This window comes from Hemiscyllium ocellatum, chromosome 11 (assembly GCF_020745735.1).
Source record: "Hemiscyllium ocellatum isolate sHemOce1 chromosome 11, sHemOce1.pat.X.cur, whole genome shotgun sequence".
NCBI lineage: Eukaryota > Metazoa > Chordata > Chondrichthyes > Orectolobiformes > Hemiscylliidae > Hemiscyllium > Hemiscyllium ocellatum.
Window position 1 is genome coordinate 95,224,899 of NC_083411.1, and position 23,579 is coordinate 95,248,477.

General features: G+C 39.8%; 1 protein-coding gene across 3 annotated transcripts in view; it reads right to left on the bottom strand.

Moving 5' to 3' along the window:
• LOC132820264 (probable E3 ubiquitin-protein ligase MID2) overlaps window positions 1–9,806 on the bottom strand; it is a 243,501-nt gene extending 233,695 nt beyond the window's left edge. For 2 of the 3 annotated variants that reach the window (XM_060832278.1, XM_060832272.1), the window contains exon 1: window positions 9,610–9,806. The gene's annotated coding sequence lies outside the window, so the exon portion shown is untranslated. Of the gene's footprint in view, window positions 1–7,803; window positions 7,884–9,609 lie in introns of those variants that run through there. The other variant, XM_060832275.1, reaches the window with a different exon arrangement.
• Window positions 9,807–23,579: the final 13,773 nt, after the last annotated feature.

The window sequence follows — 23,579 nt, forward strand, 5'->3', positions numbered from 1 at the left end:
CAAGGCAAGTGTACTCATTATAAATGCTAGTACTGACTCCCTACTGATTACATTTCATAGCACAAGTAAAAATAGCACAAATGATTAAAAATGGTCAGCTTTCAGAAACCATGGAGTCAAGTGTTTTCACCATATTTTCTATGTTCAAAGTACATACATCCTGATCCTAGCTGGTGTTGTTATTTAGAATAAGTGTAAATGTGGCTATTCAGGACCATTGTTAAGAGAATGATCCTGAATAGCCAAAGCTGTTAATAACAGGATTAACAATGTTTAAATGAAGAAAACATTTAATGTTTGTAATTAGGGCACATCTTTGATTTGGCAGGAGTGCTGTCATCATGAAGATATGTAGGAGATCGAGGTCTGCAGATACTGGAGTTCAGAGTGGAGAGCATGTTGCTGGAAAAGCACAACCAGTCAGGCAGCATCTGAGGAGCAGGAAAAAGACATTTCAGGCTGCAGTCCTTCATCCCTGATGAAGGGCTCTGGCCCAAAACATGAATTTTTCCTGCTCCTCAGACACTGCCTGACTTGCTTTTCCAGCAACACAATCATGAAGATATGCTCCAGTGATTGTATAATTCAATTAGATACAAAAGGAAAAATTCAAACTTAAGTTATTAATGCCAGCTTCAATGCAGGTGCATTGCATACATTATTGAACAAGTTGACTTATAATTCATCACATTAGCAACATTGGATCCAGAAATTAATAGCTGTCCCTTTTGCAATGCTGCTACATGTTATCAAATGGAAAGTGTGTCAAGTGACATATTTCCATGATCTGAATGGAATGTCACTGCACTCAGGAATCCATGGGATCAGCATGCTGAAGCCGGTGCTAAGTTAATGAACAGGAAAATTAGAAGTGCAGCAAAAAGCATGTCCCTGCCCAATTTTTCAAACCCAAGAAATTGCCCATCAGTATTGGAAGCTTGTCCTATTTACGAGGTCAGGACAATCAGTCCTGTGAAAGACAAAAACTTCAGATCGCCAACAACTACAAAACAATTGGAGAACCTCAGCAGGTCTGATAATGTTAACTCTGCTTTATCTCTACAGATACTAAGTGCAAAAACCCTTCAGAACTGAAGTGGACCCCATATTAATTCTGCATTTTACCCCTACAGATCTGGCCAGATTTACAGAGATTCTCCAGCAATTTCTCTGAAAAACACAGCTGGGAATTTCTGAAGTGCTCCAACTTTCCTAACAAAGTGAAAAAGTATGGCAAACAAGAAGTTCTCTTCACTTGTATTAGAAATTCTTAGTGTTGTCAAAACAGAGCTGTAAAACAGCTTAAGTCAGGACATTAGCAGTCAGGTCAGTACACCACACCATGGAAGGTTTTGCCTAATGGTCTTAGAAAAACCCCAAGAGGGCAAACAGCCCTGTTGAGATGCATCATGCTATAAGTGAAATCAATAGGCCATCTTGCTATCTACACAATCAAGATAAATCAATCAAGTTATAGACACAGCAGGGTACATTGCAACTGTTAGACTAAAATCATGGTAATAGAACAGTTGTCTTAGAAACTTCCCATCATATTTCTCACACCAGAACCCAGCAAACTCCCAACCCTCTAATTTTTCCCCCCCCCCCAATATGTAACAGGATCTTTTCATTAATGGTGCTCCTGCTACATGAATTCAAGAGTAAATTCAGGGATGATACAAAAATGTGCCATTACATCAGGAACAGAATTATTCATGCATACTAGTCTCTTTTTATTCATTCATTTCTGACAAGCTTTAATGAGAGCTGCTTATAAACACGACTGTTGCTGATGAAATCCATCCTACTACAAGGATGGATTTCACTTTAAACACTCTTGGGACAGAGATTTGTATACTATATTACATTTTACAGATTAACCAGGACATGGTGTACAGTTTGATTAAAAATCTCCCTAATTCCAGTTTTGGGGTCTGTACTGCAATTGAATGCAGTACAATTCTTCATTTACCACACACCTGGTATACTATTCCATAAACACTGCTGTCTGAATATGTAACCCATTGTTTTTCATGTTAGAACATTTTTTGCAACTGTTTTATTTTGGGTCTCGAACTCAGCTGGAGAAGCTCAACAGGTCTAACAGTATCTGTGGGGGTGGGGAAACCATGTTTCAAGGCCAAAGTGACTTCAGAATTACCTCTGAAAAATCTTGACATAAATTTCTAAATTTACAACTAATTTGCAATCTGATTGCAAAAGTTTACATTTTCTTGAATGTTTTAAATACAATTTTGGCTTTATGGGCAGATTTGAGTGATAACTGATGTATATTAAGTGTAATAAACTCAAGATAAAATTTTGCAAATCCAAGTGAGTGGAGTATTGCCACTAAGTGTCTATGTTTACAGACCTATAGATCTAACAAGATAATGGTTCTCTCTCATGGCTGCTTTATATTAGATTCCTTGCACAAAATCAATTCAACGTGACAGGTAAAGATCCTTCAGCTTAATAAAGTGATGGATTTGACATCTCTGGAAGACTCTTGAAATCAGTTCATGCATTAGGAACACGGATTTCAGAGGAGAAGCCTATAGTTTTCCTACAAAGTGCTACAAATTGACATTTTTTCTAATGTTGAATTCTGTTTTGAAGCAAAGTTCTCAGTTCAGTCAAGTTATGCAAACCAACAGATTACAGTTTGATTCCTGGTCTTTGAATTAGCTGGAGTAGAGGTCGAGGTGTCCTTGGACTGGGGAGGAACAAAATATCAAAAGTAGCACTCCTAAATTATAGTCCATACAAGAGACACGTCAGCTAGAGAGATGCTTTGTCTTTAGAGCCACAGAATGAAAGTAAAACTCAATGTCATCTAAAGTGAGTGCCTGACCATATTCTGCAGGGTGAGGATAACAACCTCTCCAAAGTATTGGATAATGTTGCCAAGTGAAAGCAGTAGACAAGATTACACCAAGAATAGTTGCTTGGGTGAACACCTGAGATAATTATACATGAATGGAAAATGAAAGCATTTTATACAACATTGTTGTCAGTCAAGTTTTGAGAGATTAATTTGGGCCTGTCAAATTATCTTGCAACCTCAGATGTTCCTTGAGTCCCAAGGTGAATTAGCTATTTTCAACTCCTCCAGGATCCAAAATGACAATTGTTCATACTAATAGTTTTAAATTTAGGAGAAGTATTATGGACAAGTCACAGTTCACTTGTGGTATCATGTCTGTGCTCCCTGGCTGGGGAGGGATATATTGAAGGATTAAAGTTTCCTTGCTACTTGTTTCAGCATCATTGATTTCATACATTCACTCATTGACCTCTCCAGGGTGAGCAACTTTTGGATAATGAATATACTTCAGCATTCAACCAGGATCAGGAGGAGAGATGCCAGGTAGTCTGCATTTACACACAGATGTTTGAACAGACAAAAATGATAAAAACAAAAATGAAATGGCAAGCAACATCTAGGAGTTAACAGAACTTGGGACAGACCTCAAATATTAGACCATCAGAAAATCCAGTACAAGTTTGCCAGCTTTCCTTAGGCTGACTGACAGAATCATTGGATTAGAAGAGGGTTCTCTTGTTCACCAACCTTAATGGAAACCTGCAAGTTTACTTTGACTTCCCAATGGTGACAACCACAATGACATTCCAAATTAGATTCAATACAGATGGGGTTAGATTTGAGAACCAAAATTTATTGGGATAAATATCAACTTAGGAGACATGATTTTGCTATCTTGGAAGAGACTATTACATGAGAGAATAGTCTCAACTTCTCCATTGGTGGAATTTACAGATAAATACCAATTTTTATATAAGCAATTGGAAAATCGGCATTGATTCTGCTCATTTTGAATATCTAGATAAGCTTCTCTGCTGAATTGTTTCAACTGAGGTGGTGTTTGAGAATTGAAATCAAACTGTCCACATTATTATTATTAAAAGGTATGTCAATTGAGTGAAAGTGGATTTTCACAAATTAAGTTTATTTCACAAGTTATGATCTGTCAATTTGATCAAAACTCTTCATTGTGGTCTTGACTCATCGCACTGCAAACTGAAAAAAAAAAATCAGCCTAACAAGTAGTGGTTAGAATAACACCACCAACAAAATCAGTCACAAGCAGATGGGCTATAATTTAGAATTGAGTCAGCATTCAAAATAAGTGTAGTCTCAAGCAGATGACTGTACTACACCAGAGCAACCTCAATTCCAGGTTGAAAGGAATCGGTGTTCAGAGATGGAAGATTCTTGAGCATCCGATGCCTCAGACATACTCCTCTACTACTCCTTCAAACAAAAAAAAAGGTACAAAAAAAGGATTAAGTTTGACAGTTCCAATAGATGTCTGAACAGTGAATGAGTGAAGTTTATGAAAGTTAACCCAGGACCTTTTTTAAAAAAAGGCCCCAATCATGCCAAGTTTCACATGGGAGTTAGGAAGGAAGTGACACCCATTCCAAAGGGGATACTGACCAGCAAGGCCAACCTGTGACTGCAACCAAGATACTGGTCTCAAAAGTTGACTTGTGTACTTTCCATTGGATCTGATGAGACACTAAGGAATTTGAGAAGATTGGTTGAAGATAGTGGTCTATATTACTCCCCCTTTGTATAGGATTTTGACAGGTGTTTGCTACACATTCTTATTGCAGGCACCAGTCTGGATAATAAACATCATGAACATCCTCTGACCTTACTTTGGGGACTTTTTTTTGCAGGGTTAATTATCTAATAGTTTATGGTCATTTAGAATGATGTACAAACTACCAGCACTAGAACAGAACAATTTAACTGTTGATGAACAGTTCCTTTTCATGTGGATAGAGGAATGGCACAAAACGCCCAGCAAGAGTATGTATATAACTGCTGAAAGAAACACCCACAAAATTTGTATGCAAGTCTATTAAACCAGAGATAAATTTGTATGCAATTACATTAGAAGTGTAAAACGTGATCGTGCTGTTTAATCTATGTCAGATCAACTAACCTTACCATATTGTACTTGCAAGTGCAAACATAAAACCTGGGGCCAAAGCATAGAAACAGGAAAGATTTTTACTCAATAGGCTGGAAGTAAATTCAGTATAGATGGAAGGGAAAAAGGAAAAAGAAAGTCAGAAACCACTAGGAGAATTCAGGCATGCTAATTATGATATTGCACAACATTTAGACAATAATGTATCTTACAAACCGAACAAAGTCAACTAACAAAAAAAACCTGCTAGAGTGACTAATTGGAGCATATTTGCAAAGTTCCCTAGATTAGACCACAGAAATACCTGGGAGAAGGAGGAAAAGGGAGCATTTCTGAGTAATGAGCGCACGTTTAAATTGTAGTGTCCTAGTAATGGATCCTCTGGGGAAGATAAATATCAGAATTTTATATTAGGTTCTAAATTATGCATGCCATTGTTAAACATGGATTGTTCAACTTAAAGCCAGTGACATTTGAGGAGATAGAGAGAAAAAAAGGAGAGAGTTTGTTGAATTGGAATAGAATCTTCAATAAAAAGGTATTATAGCTCATGTGGAATACTTAAATTTCACAATTCAACCAACCTACCTTATCTGGAGAAGGTAAAGCTGAGAAAAGATGGCTGCTAATTTATGAGTTGAAAGACAGTGCTAAAGTAAAATATTGTGGATTTATGAAAGTTGGTTTCTGTTCAGCAATACTGAAAAAGACCCTACCATTAAAAGGTGTCTAAGTCCTGCCCTACCAAAAGTAGCACCTCCTTTATCCAAAAATTTAACTCCATCTGATAAAGGGTCTGTTGTACAAAGAGATAACCTTCATTGCCCATTAAAACAATTTTGGTGTTAGCTGCAGATTTGCTAACATTATCCCACTTTACCTCCCATTTGGAGGTCAAAAAAGCATCAGACACAGCACCAACCCATGCAATACACTGCTAGTCACAGGCTTCCAGTCTGAAAAACAAGTCTCCAACCTCCTAGACAACTTTGTATCCAAATGGTTAGTTCTCCTTGTATTCTATGTAATTACCCTTGTTAACTAGTCTAACATGTGGAACTTGTCAAACACCTTCCTGAAGTCCATGCAGACAACATCCAACATTGCCTTCAATTCACTTCAAAAACCTCAAGTTAGAGACATTACTTTCCATACAAAGCCATGTTGATTACCTTTAAATCAGTCCTTGTCTTTCCAAATACATGTAAATCCTGACCTTCAGGAATCCCTCCAACAACTTGCCCACCACTGATGTTAAGCTCACCAGTGCATAGTTCCTGGCTTTTTCCTCACCATCCTTAAGTATGGCACCACTTTAGCCAACCTCCAGATCTTCTAGCACCTCATCTGTGGTGATAAGTGATACAAATAGCTCAGCAAGGGTCCCAAACAAATCACTTTGGAGCTCTTAAGCAGTTCAGCTGCTTAAATTCCTTCCCAAAATTAACCTTTTGTTTGTCACAAGTCAGGGACATCCCATGAATGAGAAAAATGCACAAGGACATCCCTGAAGAAGTCTGTGCAGTAATAAACAAAGTCAAACATAATCCACCTTCCTGCACAGATACAGGTTGGTCTTCAGGGGATATTAACCAAAATCCAATACAAGCCCACTGATTCCTACACTTCCTGCCACTCCAATCCCTCACTTCCTTCATCTTCAGCACACTATTAATGATGCAAACTCATTAATGACCTGAGCACATCTTTAAGATTTCAAAACCTCATCTAATTATAGCCTTAATGTCATGATCAATATGTTAGATGTGGGCTCCATTGATCCTTTTGGTACAGTAATATAAATGTGGAGTTAGTGAGGAAAAATTCAAAGTCTTATTGCTATTGCATGAACTAGAGGGCAGTAGCAGTCAGCACTACCACCTCAGCACCAGCAATCTGGGTTCAATTCCCCACTCAGGCAATTGTGTGGAGTTTGCACATTCTCCACATGTGCATGGGTTTCCTCCCACAGTATAAAATGTACAGGTCAGATGGATTGGCTATGCCAAATTGCCTATAGTATCAGGGATGTGCAGGCCAGGTGAACTAGCCATGGAAAATGCAGGGTTAGAGGGATGGGGTCTTGTTTTGGGCGAGATGCTGTTCAGAGAGTTAGTGTGGATTTGATGGGCCAAATGGTGACCTAAGATGGAGTGAAATTGCTACTTGCTTTCTGACTGGAGAAAAGCTGCCAGCAATAGAGAGAAATGCATAATTTGTCTTTATTTTTAAAAGAACTTTACATGTTCCTCCTGAACGCCCAAGGCAAGTTTGGGCCTCTGTTCAAGGATTCACTAGTCTTGATCATGACATGCTGTGCTTCTATCACCTCACTAGTGCTCGAAGGAAGCATTTCTCTGGTTAGTTTCCACCCTGCCTTGGCTTCAGATAGGAGAAAACAGAACCAGATTTGGAATGCTTATAGCCTCATTAGTCAGGCAGATACCATCCATGTTTACTTGCTGGGTTAGTGTGCAAGGCTTATTTGTTTTAATCCAAATCAAGTTACATTAAATCCCTTGGGTTTTCACAAGATACAAGCCTTTAAAAGGTCAGCACTTAATAGCAGGCAGTCATTTTAACCCCAAATTAAATGTCCAATCTGCTCTGTAAAAATTCCATGGATCAGGATCTCAAACACCAAATAAGAGGTTCATCCATCTTACTGGGACGCCTCTTAAATCTGCTAAACAGTCATGCAATTGACCATTCCTTTAATAAATTCCAAACAACTCTAAGCTTAGAATTTACTGCATTTGCACTTAATGTTGTGGGTGAGTTTCATGATATCCAGCACATTACAGTAAATTCTTTGATGCAGTTTTCAAATTTTTCTCACCTAATTATACAACCAGAAGTGTTCAGAAATAGAGTGGTGAGCAGCATCGCTGGGACCTTCTGGCTGACCAAGCAAGCTCTGGGCCCATATTTAAGCTCAGTTGCACACCACTTCACAGGTGGAAACCAATAAAGTCTCTTCCTTTGTTGTCTGCCAAATGAAGCCACAACAGACTGAGCCAGCCTAGACAGGAAACGTAGCATGAGTCAGTGGCCATGTCTTGTATCAAAAGGGACATTCAGCAATGCTGCAAGGTCAGTAAACTCTTAGTCCACTAGGGCAAGTGCCACCATCATCTCTACGCTATCACATATGCATGTCACCAAGACTGATGGATAATGACCCTAAACTTACACAAGTTATAAACCTACCAGGATTCTCATCTCCCAAAATCATAACCCTCCCTGCTCTTTGTATGAAGTACAATGGGATGTAAAATGTAGGAAGCTTGATTGCCACTGAAATCTTGTAGGACTTGCCTTACATTGGGTACAAGGTCTTTCCACCTCAGGGTTGAAAAGTGTTTACAGGAGGTCTTAGTTATTCTATTTAATAGATAAACAAATTACAATGAGGAACATGCTAATTGATACATAAAATTCTTAAGTGCTTGACAGGGTAAATACAGGAGATTCATGCAATTGACTGGAAGGACAGTCTTAGGAAAAAGAAGCAAATTATATGGCTGCATGACAACAAATCTCTTCAGTCAGAATAGTAATGATTATTTTGAATTATTTATCCCAGTGGACAAAATTATTGAATACATTTAAAGCCAAGACATGGATATTGTCCACTCAAGGGATGGGGATGTTAGGAAGAAGAAAACAGGTGGGAAAAAGTGTTGATAGATAACCAGCCAGGAACCTAGTGGTTCCAGAGCATCTTTGAAAGGCCATATGGTTAACAAATATCTATGGCTTTTATATTTATGCTTTAAAATGTCAGAGGGATGACAAAAGCCTTTCATTTATTAGACATTGAAGCATAAATCTTAACAAGTAATGGTGCAATTTTCAATGTGAGGGTGTCTTGGCTATATCTGATCCACTCCATTGAACATGCATTTATCATAACTTCCCAGCTTATTGGAAGTCTGCAGGATGTGTTTTAGGGCTAGGGAATGCTATGGTTGACCAAGGGTGGTAAGTAATCATTAACCCCCACTGTCACTCAAACACTAGTTATCAGACTATAGAAAAACAACTCTGCTGAAATCAGTGGACCAGGACAACATTCCACACATACAGCATTATATTTTTTTTTGAATGGGAGGAATGATGGGAAAAGTATAGAGAGAAAATTTAAGCTGTGATTTCTGAAGTACATCAATGCACTTTTGCATCAGATTCAATTATTATCTCCTTTGAGCAAAAAAGAGGATTCTATCAGAATTATGGGTATACAATTTTTCAATAGCCCAAGTACTACTGTAATGACAAGTTTATAGAAAGTCAAACAGACCTGTAACTAACACCATGCTATTTTAATAATGAATCTAACAACTTTTCCTTCAAAACATCCTGTCTCTCAGGTTTAGTTTCTTTCACCACTACTGAAAGACAAAAATCCTAACATTGGAATTTCATACTGAGCCATTTTTTTTTTTTAAAAAAAGTACTAACTTTTTCCATTCAAGCTGTGGAAATACAGAAATAACGCTTCCATATGCCCCTTAGTAAACTTCTCTTAAAAAAAGGTAGTTTACAAAAAGTTTTAATTAAAGCTGGCCACACAATAATTCATCACCAATACACCATTCTGAAGTTTCTCTGTTCTTGTTTTTTTTTAAAAAAAAGCTCTTACCTTCATCCGTCAGTGAACACGTTCTCAGCCAACAGTCTGTGTTTATCACTCCCTCCTCGTATTGCTTTCCCTTCAGCTGCCTAACTAGCAGCGATATGAAAGAAACCGAGTTGCTTTACTCCGCTCCGGTATCCCAGTACAGGAGATTTTTCGAACTGCGCTCATTCAGTTCATTGTATCATCCACCCCATTCCCATTCTTATCAGCAAATGGCAAGACGGGAGCAAAGATACACAGCCCAAAGCTCAGTGACCAGTTTCCCAGGGGGGCACGTGATTTAAAGCTGCTGGAATGATTTTCATCTCCCGAGCAGCTGGGATCAATTAAAATACTGCTTCACTGCAGTTGGCTGGGCCACGGATATCCTCCCACCCTTTACTGATTGCCTTTTCCTAGTTCGAGCTCTGTAGGAAGCACCAACATTCTTTGTGCTATTAATCTAACTGTCTGGAAACACTCTGGGTTGTGGAAAACAATGGTATTCTCTTGCTGCTATATATGGTCACAGAGCATCCATTTCAGTAGTCTCAGAGGAAATCAATTTTTATACTGTTAGCAATCACTTTTTTTAATAAAGGAGATGCTACTGCCTAAAGCAATCGGCTGGAGCATTGTCAAGTGGGGGAATGGAGCAAAAAAAATCTACTTTTTTCAATTTAATAAGTTTTTAAAAAAATATATATATTGCCCCTTCCAGATCATGTTGCTCTTTTTCACTCACTGTAGCTGGCACTCTCATTGCTTAGTAAAAAGGTCATGGGCTGAAACCTCTTAGTGGTCACATGAGCATATAGCCTAGGCTAACACTTCACTGAAGTGGTGAGGGAGTGCTGTTCTGTCAGAGGTATTGTCTTTCAAATTATTTGATGCTATCAGAGGCTCTGTGTCCCCTCTCAGGTGGATATAAAAGATCCAAAAAAGTATGACTTCAAATAAAAGTAGAATTCTTCCCATTTATCTCTGATCCATCACCAAGCAGAAAACAAATTCTTCAGTCATTGTCCCAATGTGATCTTGTTTACGTGACAGTTGGCTGCTCAATCTCAAATTATAACAATATCTACATGTTGAAAGTACTGGAGTCTGTAAATCGCAGTGGGACCTCCTGAGTTTGTGAAAGGCAAACTATAAATGGAAATCATTCTCTCTCTCTTTCAGGTACAGTTCCACATTTCTATAGCTTAACCAAATTGGACATTCTTCAGGAGTCAAAGAGTGTGCTGCTGGAAAAGTACACCAGGTCAGGCAGCATCTGAGGAGCAGGAGAGTTGGCGTTTTGAGCATAAGCTCTTCATCAAGCTTATGCTCGAAAGGTCAACTCTCCTGCTCCTCAGATGCTGCCTGACCTGCTGTATTTTTCCAGCACCACACTCTTCGGCTCTGATCTCCAGCCCTCACTTTCTCCTCGGATGTTCTTCATGCTTTATTTCCATTACAAGTATCAATCAAACTTGTCGCAGGTTAACCCAATACCTACACTCATACTTAACTGCACAATACTGAGGGAATGTTTCCCTTCCCATGGCCATTAATGCTGTTTCAAGTATCTAAGAGAGGATCAGCTCAGTTTGCTCAGGCTAGCTGTTAAATCTGAGACCTTCAGGCCCTTTATCAGTTCTAACTCATTTTGTGCACTTACCAGTTAACCCATTGGTTATGAGGCAGAGGGAGGAGGCAGTGGGGATTAGCGGGGGGAAGTTGGAGAGGGGTGCGATGTAAGATTCATTGTTATTTTAAAGTTTATGATTTTTAAAAACCCTCAATGATGATAATATGCAGGGTCACACACCACTCAATCATATTTTCTAAATCCCAATATAAATACAGTCAAATGCAACTCCAACTCATAAATATATAGTAAGATATTTTGCTGCACACAGTTAAATGATACTTGTATATCTAGGGCTGAGATTACAAAGGATATAGACTGGTGGAATGCTCAGAATCTCATGACTGCCAGATAGAGATTAGATGTCAGGGTGAAATTGTGATGACTGTCAGTCTCTTAACGTTCCTGACCTGCTTGGAAATCTACAATCATGAATAGCAGATGTTTTCACGTTCATCATTAAAGTACTGGAAACAAGATAGGGTGACCAAAGCTTTTGTCTTTAAGGCATATTTGTTTTTTCAGGCCAACATTCAATGTAACATGACATTTAATAGTAGATAATTAGTTAGACCTAATCTTCACCTCAATGTTTTGATTAGAACTTTACTGAAAGCGCAAGGTGATAATGGTGCAGCCAGGGAGATGGACATTGGGAACTGATTGAAAGGGCTTTTCCAATGAGATCTAAGAATTGAGAAATAAATACATGAATGACTGAATAGGAGGATGCAGTAAAGGGGGAGAAAAAAAAAATAATCAATCAAGTACAGAAAGAGAAATAGAGGGAAAGAAGGATTGAATTAAGAGAAAGAGAGAAAAGGAAACAGAAAACATTTTATTTAAAAACTTGCCATTTTAAAAATATCCACAATTTATTCAAAATCTGAAGGAATGAGACTCCATGCTTATATAAGTCATTTTCAGTGCTTAAAGTTTAATTGATATTCATTAACATTTATACTGCTGTTTATGCTGTAATAACATGGCCTAATTTTCTGTGTTGAGTTTACACAGCAACTAATGGAAAAATCCAGGAAGATGCAAATAAAAGGGAAGCTGAGGGGAAGCTGACACCTTTACACAGCTAACACGGAAAAGATGTAAATTGGACAGCAGTTCTAGGAATTGACAATACATCCATTCCTCACTTAATATTGCTGTTTCATTTACATAAAAATAACCATGACATCCATTAGCTTTACTATTATTTTGACTGCAAATTTTGACACTATTTAAGTCCATATTTCAATTAAATTCTGCACATTGCAACTTGCAAACTCAAAGATCGGTATCATGAACAATGTCGGCTTGTAGTGTGAAATGTAGTAGAATCACACAAGAAGTCCACAAAGGTCTGTCTCAACATCAAGAACAATTTGCTTCATCTTTGAATCAAGCTTCAGGCACAGGGATGAAAATCTCACAAGGCAGTGGTGAGTTGTCCATTAGGGAGGATTATTGTTTGTAAACAGCCATATTAACTCCAGAACTCCTAGCGGAAAGATGATGTTGTGAAACCTGAAAGGGTTCAGAAAAGATTTACAAGGATGTTACCAGGGTTGGAGGATTTGAGCTATAGGGAGAGGCTGAATAGGTTGCGGCTGTTTTCCCTGGAGCGTCAGAGGTTGAGGGGTGACCTTATAGAAGTTTACAAAATAATAAGGGGCACGGATAGGATAAATAGACAAAGTCTTTTCCCTGGGATCGGGAAGTCCAGAACTACAGGGCATAGGTTTAGGGTGAGAGGAGAAAGATACAAAAGAGACCTAAGGGGCAACGTTTTCACACAGAGGGTGGTACGTGTATGGAATGAGCTGCCATAGGAAGTGGTAGAGGCTAGTACAATTGCAACATTTAAAAAGGCGTTTGGATGGGTATATGAATAGGAAGGGTTTGGAGGGATATGGGCCAGGTGCTGGCAGGTGGGACTAGATTAGGTTGGGATATCTGGTTGGCATGGACGGGTTGGACCAAAGGGTCTGCTTTCATGCTGTACATCTCTATCACTATGACTAACTCACCTCATTAATAAGCAGCTGTCCATTGCTTGCTGGACTTGGTACAATCTGGATGTCAACAATTCTTGACATGGAAGTTAGAGCAGATACCTGCTGATTTCAGCTCACCACTTGCTCCAAAGGACTTCCATGTTGAACAGCAAACAGCAGCATTTAAAGGTATACTCCATGGGCACTGACCTCAATCACCCCATGTTCACAGTCATCCAACAGGTACCAGCTACTACCAGCCCTCATGATAGATCTTCAAACCACTTAAAGGACACTTCTGCACATCCATACTGTACCTCAGGGTCTAACAACAACATTGGATGTAGTTCTGCAGATAGGACACTTTGTGCTCATGAACACATACCAGTTCATGGCGTGGATCAGACTGCATCTGTTAGACTTGACTTACATCAAACTTACCTGATGCTCAAAGCATCCCTACCTTGCACTGTCTTGCCTAACCTTTTTTGGACCTTGCCCTTCATCCAGAGATACCAGACTCTTAGTACTGTTGTAATGTCATATGTTTACCACAGTCAAAAGCCAGGAAGCTTGTCATGGTTGTCAGCTGACCTCAGTCAACTCACAGAACATATTCTTCTTGAGATGTTGGAGAAGAGATAATGGAGGAGGGGAAGAATGCTGGAGGAGTGGAGAAGGTCATTAACCTTCTTCATACAGTGTATTCCCCCAACCAGCTGAGACTGCATTGACTCAGACCAGGGTGATGACCCACAAAGCAGGACAGCATTTTTTTCCTATCTGCCATTTCCTGGGCAAACATCAGGAACCATGCAGGGTAGCTGGAGACAGTGCTTGTCTGGCTGCACAACAGCCCTGTAACATTGCCAATGGTACAAGGGAAGCTGGTGCATCCCAGAATATCCTAGTAGTGGCCCAACGTAGAATGGAGTGTGAATAGGATAAGAATGGCACCACAAGGGCAAAATTGTTGGCTAATGAGGTGAGATTAGTAAAGTGCATGGGGAGAAGCCCTCCTGAAAACTTTACAAAACTGATACTTTTTCCAAAGAAAACCCTGAAGATTCAGCTGAAAGAGGTCTCTGTTTTGATTTAGGATGTAACAATCACAAAATTATAGAGAATTACAATACAGAAGAAGACCAGTCAGCTCATTAGCACTGCATTTATATTTTTCCCCATGAGCGGTTATCCCCATTCACTTACAATGTTTCAAGAAACAATTTATTTCCTTTCGTTTAATTTCTGAGCACTTCTTTGAGAAAACTTTGTTGCACAGAATTCCACATTCTAACCATCCTCTGTGTAAAGCCCAGACCTCTAATCACTTTTGTAATTACCTTAATTTGTATTCTAATGTTACTGTTTAACCAGCAAAGGGAAATATGTCCCTTCTTACTCTAAGGTCTTCACAATTAAAGAATTATGATAATCAGGCCATTGCTTATCCTTCTCAGGTCCAATGAGAAAGTAAAAACCAAGAGAACTCCAGAAGCTGTAAATCCGGACCAGAAACAGCTGACAAAGCCCAGCAGGTCGGACAGCAACTTGTGTACCCTGTCATACCTTTCTTTGCAACAGCCATTCCTTCTAACATCTCAACTAAGTTATGCTGTCTATTTCCATTACTTTTATATCTATCCTATTAGAGGTGCTCAGTGCCTGTTATCTAACATCTTGAGCAACTTCAATATTAATACCTCGCTGAAACTTGGGAGCTCGGATTCCTGAGCACTTGTAGGGGTGCATGGTCATACCAAATGTCCATGGTATTAGAGCAGCAGCGGTGTAGGTGCTGGACTTTACCTCCCACCACCACTGCATGCGAGTTTACCAGCAGAAAGGATTGCCCATGTCACATAGCAAGCCTGGGATTCAGGTGAATCTCACCAATAGGATCCCGGAGTGTAACTCATGAAGTAAATCGTTTTCTTTCGTCTTAAATAAGGCGCCCACGGGCATAATCGTAGTGTTATAGTGGAGGTCGGGGAATCCTGAGAACAAGGGAGATAGAGTGAATCCCGGGGGTGGGCTGCAGGAGAAAAGTACATAGTCCTTCTGAGAAGAGTCAATAACGCTTAAATGGTGTTGTTTCCACTCCTGCTTAAACGAATGAAACCTTTGTACTCACTAAATTTCATAATCGCTAATGATTAAAAATATACTCCCCCATTTAACAGACAAAAATGTACAATGGAAACAGAGTTAGCTCATGCTTTTAGTCATGAAGACTTTAATAAAACGTCAATTGATTTGTTTAGCGTGGAATAACAGCAATAACAAGTCTATGACATTTATACAAGTGAAACTAGTCAAAGAGAAACAAATAATTATCTGCAGGGTTGGGTTTCTCAGGCCCCCAGAACTGAAAGGTCAGAGCTTGTGGGTCACAGGCTGGTTTTTAATAAACTGAGTTTACATTCGGGATGATGATACTTTGGGGCAGCTGTAATCCCAAAATTACATGGGAGGAATTCACCATCATCAAGTTAAGATATCCTAAAATAGACCTATAAACAAACAGTTTTTTTTTAAATATGAGAACATTTCAAGTAATTGTCAGTCTGATTTTTTTTTGTCCAGCAAGAGAGAGGTAAAGCAAAAAATGTATTTTAACGTAATTTAAATCATCATGCATATTGTGGGCACACAGAAAGTAGTTTAGACTACTTATCTGGAAGACAATAAACCGGTCCGGTTTCAATGACTTCCACGAGGCACTGAACTCTTCTCTTTCAATTGAGGAACACTTCAGAAAAATGCACCTGCCCAACCCTCTCCATTTGAGATTTTGAAACAGCAGTTTTAATCAATCGTACATGAAGTCAAATTGCTGCTCAGCAACAAATTGGATATTTAAGTGATGAGTTTCAGTCTCGGGGGCAATCTTGTCAGGAAGGCTTCTTAATAGCCCCTTTTTCTTAAAACAAAATCAATATCTTGTCAATAGGACCTCTTTTAAAGGGCGAGTCTTGACGCCACCATCCATAATTAAAGATTCGTAGATTTCTTATCAAGCATAACAATTCTTTGTTTCACTGTATTAAATTAATCCAATGTCTGTAAAGTTTTCTTTATTCAACATGTTTGTCATCTCAGGGAATAGGCTGGCAGGAAGCCTTCATTCTGACAGCATGAGAGAGCAGGATTAATATCTGAAGAGGCAAAGTAATTAATCTAAGGTGATTCTTTCATCAGTATAGATGCTAATTTGACTCCTTCACATTCTCAGTAATCCTGCTATCCAGTTTCTTAATGAGGTCATTAGCAAAATTGAGGAAAAAAAAATGTTAAAATGAATGCATCTATTTTTAGCCAGCTTTTCCATTGGGAATGATTGGTCATATACATTACTAAATAGGAATACTTAAGCCAAAACAAGTGGCCAAAATTCAGGGCAGTAAACAGCCAGTTTAGGACAGACATCTGGAATTATTTTGTTCCATAAAAGGCCTTCAGCAGCTGCAACAGGAGGTCAGATGGTGATTGATACCAGTACCATTCATTTAACAATGTGGTAAACAAACAGTCAGCAGAGACATTTCATGGAATCTTCTGCCTCTGTCTCATGATGTAGATAAGCAGGAGGTTGGAAGAACACAGCAAGCCAAGCAGAATCAGGAGGTGGAGAAGTCAACATTTCAGGTGTAACCCTTCTTCAGAACTGTCTCATGAAGTGCTTAAAAGGTGGGAAGAGAATGTAACAAGACAAGCAGATGGTGTACCTAAATCAAACTGTCTTCCCACCACACGTAGGATTAAGTCAGGGATGAGAAGGGCTATGCTCAGACTGTCAATGTACAGTGTGCATACCACACAAATTGGTGCAACTGACTTGTGATTTGTCAGAGTGGTAGTGATTGGGGGGTGAGGGTTAGTGTAGGGGTCACTCACTCAACATGAAGAGAGTGCTGCTGATAGCTAAAGCTCTTCTTTTGTTGCTGAAGCATTTATATCCCTCTTCCCATAATTCATAGCTGACAAAGTGCCATTACTTACCTGTGGCCTGGGTCATTCCTTGATTCTGATCCCTGTCTTGACCTCCACCATGGCAGAGTTTAGTAAAAGAACTAGCAGGCTCTACCTGGCTGACGACTTTCAGGAGGTGAAACTTACTCTTCCAGGGTCCTCATTTGAATGAAATTCCTTTCACTGGGCCACTCCTACCTGATTGACTTGTGGTTCAACAGGACCTCCTGAAAAGAGACCATAAGGATGTCTTGTGAGCAAGACCCCCGTTGTCTCAACAAGGTTCTATCCAGTATTCTTCCCTTATTTTCTATGAGAGCATTGAAACTAACCACAAAATAGATACACTTTTTTGTCCCACAGTAGTTCTTTTTTAACTTATAATAATTGCAATGCAAATTTAATTCTTTTTATTCAGTTATATTTTCAAAATATCAATTTGAAGAGGATACAAATGTCAAGTTAATAATGGCTTAACAATTTGTATTGAAGCAGTTTATAAACCTATAAAATTAACATGAAAGATTGATTCCTCTGTACATCTTCCCATCAAAATGGAACTGATGTAAACTGAAGGATCAACTAGTCTTATTGCATTTCCATTATTGATTAACTACTCTCACTGCATTTCCATTATTGATCAACTAGTTTCATGGCGCATTGCCATGACAGTATTACTGCTGACAACAGTCTGACTCTAATAGCAACATTGAAAATTGAACCAGATAACATTGCTGAATCTGGAGGCACTGAGATCCAGCTCAAGACATTCTTCTGGCACCTCGAGATACCGCAGCCCCTATCACAGAATTCTATCACTTCTATATCTGGCTGACATTTTTCTTGTTAAACAAACATTTGTTTTTCTTGATTGCTAGCCTTGCTTGGCTATTAGGAAATTATGGCAACAAAAAATAATATAAAGTGTATATTTCTTGATCGCTGGTGGTTGGTTTCTCTTTTACAAAACGGACCAGAATTCACAGTAGTCTCAGGTAGAAGTGGAAACATTTCTGCAGCAAATGCCTCTGCTACATTCAAAGTCAATTTTGCAGCCATAATAATGTAGCTGGAACTTAATATTTGTGACAGAGATCAACCCACTAGCTGGTAGGAATCTCCTTTGAGGAACTAAATACCTACAGTTAACTGACCAGCATTGGGCATTCCTTGGATTAACAGCCCCACATCTGCTGACCAATTGGAGGCAAATCTATGGGGTTTATCTTTCTGTTGATGGCAGGACCCTTGATGAGGAAGTGAATGTCTTCAAGCAAGGGACTCCTTTCCACCCAAGAGCATAGAAACTGTTGCAAGGATAGAGTCAGCAAGTGTTAGAGAGGTATAAATATGCAGCCTTATTGATATCGTGGATCTGTGGTACAAAGTACATTTCAGGGACGAAATTGACACCAGTGTTGTAAAGAGCCTGGGGCAATCCAAAACAGTTGTCATGACCACAGATTAAAACCTCACAGTGCTGTGATCATTTCAAATTTATAATTCCAAATGTGCTCTCTGCAAGACACACAAATGGCTGCGGATGTAAATTTAGTGGCTGTTTGGAGAGAGAACAATAGAATGTCACAACCATGAATGTGAAGGGAATTTCAAACAATGACCCTTCAAAGTGGGGGTGGGGTGGGAGAAAGTCAAAACAAATTGGTCTATAGATCTCTTGTGACTGCAGAGATTATGAGGGATTGATGGTCCTCTGTGCAATATAAGACTCCCTCCTTCAGAATCTGGCCCAAATTGCCAAAAAAAAATTATGTTTTGCAAAGAATACAAAAGGACAGGGGTTTAAAAGCAGTTTAATCTTTATTGAAGTGTAATCGTGCGTCTAAACATTCTTATGCCTATATATAGAAGTGTTAGTGTATTGTGAAGGTCAAGAACTAGCTTAAAGGTAGAAGACAGAGCTGATGATGGAGGGTTGTTTTTCAGACTGGAGGCCACAAGGATTGATGCTGGGTCTACTACTTTTCATCATTTATACAAATGATTTGAATGTGAGCATAAGTGATATAGTTAGTAAGTTTGCAGATGATACCAAAATTGGGGGTGTAGTGGACAGCAACGAAGGTACCTTGGATCACAATGGGATCTTGATCAGATGGGTCAATGGGCCGAGGAGTGGCAGATGGAGTTTAATTCAGATAAATGTGAGGTGCCGCATTTTGGAAAAGCAAATGTTAAGCAGAACTTATACACTTAATGTAAGGTCCTAGGGAGTGTTGCTGAACAAAGAGACCTTGGAGTGCAGGCTCATAGCTCCTTGAAAGTAGAGTCGCAGGTAGACAGGATAGTGAAGAAGGCGTTTGGTATGGTTTCCGTTATTGGTCAGAGTATTGAGTACAGGAGTTGGGAGGTCATGTTGCGGCTGTACAGGGCATTGGTTAGGCCACTTTTGGAATATTGTGTGCAATTCTGGTCTCCTTCCTATCGGCAGGATGTTGTGAAACTTTAAAAGGTTTAGAAAAGATTGACAAGGTCATTGCTAGTGTTTGGAGGATTTGAGCTATAGGGAGAGGCTGAATAGGCTGGGGCTGTTTTTGCTGGAGTGTTGGAGGCTGAGGGGGTGACCTCATAGAGATTTATAAAATCATGAGGGGCATGGATAGGGTAAATAGGCAAGCTCTTTTCCCTGAGGTGGGGGAGTCCAGAACTAGAAGACATAGGTTTAGAGTGAGAGGGGAAAGATATAAAAGAGACCTAAGGGGCAACCTTTTCATGCAGAGGGTGGTGTGTGTGTGGAATGAGCTGCCAGAGAAAGTTGTGGAGGATGACACAATTGCAACATTTAAAAGGCAACTGGATGGGTATATGAATAGGAAGGGTTTAGAGGGATATGGGCTGGCTGCTGGCAGATGGCAGTAGATTGATTTGGGATATCTGGTCAGCATGGATGAGTTGACCGAAGTATTATTAAATCATGAAATCACAGCTACAGAATCTCAACCAATCTACAAAACTAAGGATTGTGAGACCGTCTGTTTAGCCAACAAAACCAATCTTACTGGTAACCTCCACCAAATGGCCATAATGTTCAAACAATGAACAATTCTGAGAATGATCCGTAAATGTGACTGTTTTAACTTTTACACTTTGGAATCGCCTCTTGTTCTTAATCTGTATGTATGTGTATTGCATTACTAATTCTTCTTGCACTTAATCATTTATGACCTAATTCTTTGTTTACTCAAGAAAGCCTGATTAAACTGGCTCCTTTTAAACTTATGTTTGCCCCTGGGAGAAAGTGATCCACAAGGGAAGCAATTTGATTTTAAATTAACCTTTAGGTGACCCACCAAGGAGGCTGATGATTAACAGTGGGGGGTTAGTTGGTCCCTCATTACCCAAGGGCTTAATAACGTTGGGCATTCCTGTCTGGAACTTAACAAGTGGGGGAACCTCACCTGGGGGTCTGGTTGTATCATAATTGCTAAGACGTGTAACTGAAGTCAGTGTTGATAGAGAACATAGTGTGTCGCAAAGATTGAATAAAATAGATTTAGTCTGGTCAATAGGTATTTGGAGAAAACCTCTTCTTGTTAAATATTGAATATAGGACAAGAATTCTGATTATATTGAGAGACGTAGTGATGAGGTTGAACTGGGTCCTTTGTGTGTGTGCAAAAACTGATGTCACCTGGGATTTTGTCAACAGCCAGTCATTGCCAACATGGTGACTTAAACTATGCACCCCGTCTGTCTTCTCTCTCTTTATCCTTCCCTGTGTGATTATTTGAATTTCGTAGTAACATTAGCATTAATGGAAAATACGATCAGTTTAGTGATTGGCAAAGCCCAGTGTTAGAAGCACTAAAAGGACCCTCCATTTCTTGAGCAAGCTACATGACGGTTAAATCAGAGCAGTCCCACAATTCCATGATGCCTCCCTTCACATTGTTTTCCAGGCCCAGGAGCAGCAGTAGGCGTTCTTTTCTGGAGATGTATTGAAGATTCCTGTGACAAAGCTGGATGTAGTTCAGGGAACAGGCCGATGGTTTGCTCCACTCTGCGAGAGCAAGAGCCATGTTGCATCCTTAACTGTAATCTTCCCGTGTGGTTACCAATCACGTATATGTGTAAGTGGGCTGCGATGCCAGTGAGTGAATGTGTGAATAGCTTTAGTATCACTTAGCAACTGAGGCCAAAGTACATGGAAGCTTGTTTTTTGTGTGTGCTTGCACACAACATTTCAATGGCAGCACTGTATCTATGATGGGGATATAAACTGACAAGGGAGTTGGGTGTTACTTGATGTGTCACTAACTGTGCCTTTTGACATGCAGGACAATTGAATACTCATGTGAAGAACTGCACAGGAGGAGACATTCCTGACTCCACGCTCCTCTCAATAGCCAAGGCGGAGGCAATGAAGTTCACTGGTGAAAAGGTAGCATGATTAATCACAAGTGATGAGGCTGGACTGAACAGGAGTAAGGAGGAAAAATCATAGAGTCATAGAGATGTACAGCATGTCCATGCTGACCAGATATCTGAAGGCAATCTAGTCCCACCTGCCAGCACCTGGCCCATATCCCTCCAAACCCTTCAGAGTTATATACCTATCCAGATGCCTTTAAATGTGATTGTACCAGCCTCCACCACGTTCTCTGGCAGCTCATTCCATACACACACCACCTTCTGCATGAAATAGCTGCCCCTTAAGGTCTCTTTTGTATCTTTCCCCTTTTATCGTAAACCTATGCCCTCTAGTTCTGGACTCACCCAACCCAGGGAAAAGACTTTGTCTGTTTATCCTATCCATGTTCCTTATCATTTTGTAAACCTCTATAAGGTCACCCCTCAGCCTCTGATGCTCCAGAGAAAACAGTCCTTGCCTAGTCAGCCTCTCCTTATAGCACAAATCCTCCAACATTGACAACATCCTTGTAAATCTTTTCTCAACCCTTTAAAGTTTCACAACATCTTTCTGATAGGAAGGAGACCAGAGTTGCATGCAATATTCCGACAGTGGCCTAACCAATGTCCTGCACAGCCGCAACATGACCTTCAAAATCCTGCACTCAATATTCTCCAATAAAGGAAAGCATACTAAATGCCTTCTTCACTATCCTATCTACCTGTGACTCTAATTTCAAGGAGCTATGAACCTGTACTCCAAAGTCTCTTTAGGACCTGTACTCCAAAGTCTCTGTACTCCAAAGTCTCTTTAACACTCCCTAGGACCTTACCATTACATGTATAAGTCTTGTTAAGATTTGCTTTCCTAAAATGCAGCACCTCGCATTTATCTGAATTAAACTCCATCTGCTATTTCTCAGCCCATTGACCCATCAGATCAAGATCCTGTTGTACTCTGAGGTAATCTTCTTTGCTGTCCACTACACTTCCAATTTTGGTGTCATCTGCAAACTTACTAATTATACCTCTTATGCTCACATCCAAACCACTTATATAAATGATGAAAAGTAGTGGACCCAGCACTGATCCTTGTGGCAGTCCACTGGTCACAGGTCTCCAGTCTGAAAAACAACCCTCCACCACCACCCTCTGTCTTCTACCTTTGAGCCAGTTCTGTATCCAAATGGCTAGTTCTCCCTGTATTCCATGAGATCTAACCTTGCTAACCAGTCTCCTATGGGAAACCTTGTCAAAGGCCTTACTGAAATCCATATAGATCACGTCCACTGGTCTGCCCTCATCAATCCTCTTTGTTATTTCTTCAAAAAATGCAATCAAGCTTATGAGACATGATTTCCTATGCACAAAGCCATGTTGGCTATCCTTAATCAGTCCTTGCCTTTCCAAATACATGTACATCCTATCCCTCAGGATTCCCTCCAGCAACTTGCCCACCACTGATGTCAGGTTCACTGGCTTGTCCTTACCACCTTTCTTAAACAGTGGCACCACGTTAGCCAACCTCCAGTCTTCCAGCACCTCACCTATGACTATTGATTATACAAATATCTCAGTAAAAGTCCCAGCAATCACTTCCCTAGCGGTAATTACTCTGGTGGTCACAATAGTAACATGATGGATGTGAAGATGTGCTCAAAGTGTGAGATGATCCTAAATGTGAAATCTAAATCTGTTCTGTTCTTCACTAGAAGTTATCACCAGCCAAGGACCAGGTTGTGGCCACAGGAGATGCCTAATGGCTCCATTTCTCTGGTAAAGAAGCTTGAGCAGCCATAAAAATCCCTTTGGATGTGCTGAAGAGGTTGGGAAACTATGTCAGAGATTCCAGGGGTTATGGACAGCTTTGCATGGAGACTGCAGGAGGCCTTACCATCCGTGAGTTCTCCACGTCTCAGGCATTTAAGCACAAGCCTTTGTCCATGAAGAAGAGAACCTCTTCAACCATTGCTCTAGCTACAAACTCTGTGTTAGCACACTAGAGGTGGAGAAGCTCCTTGAGTTTT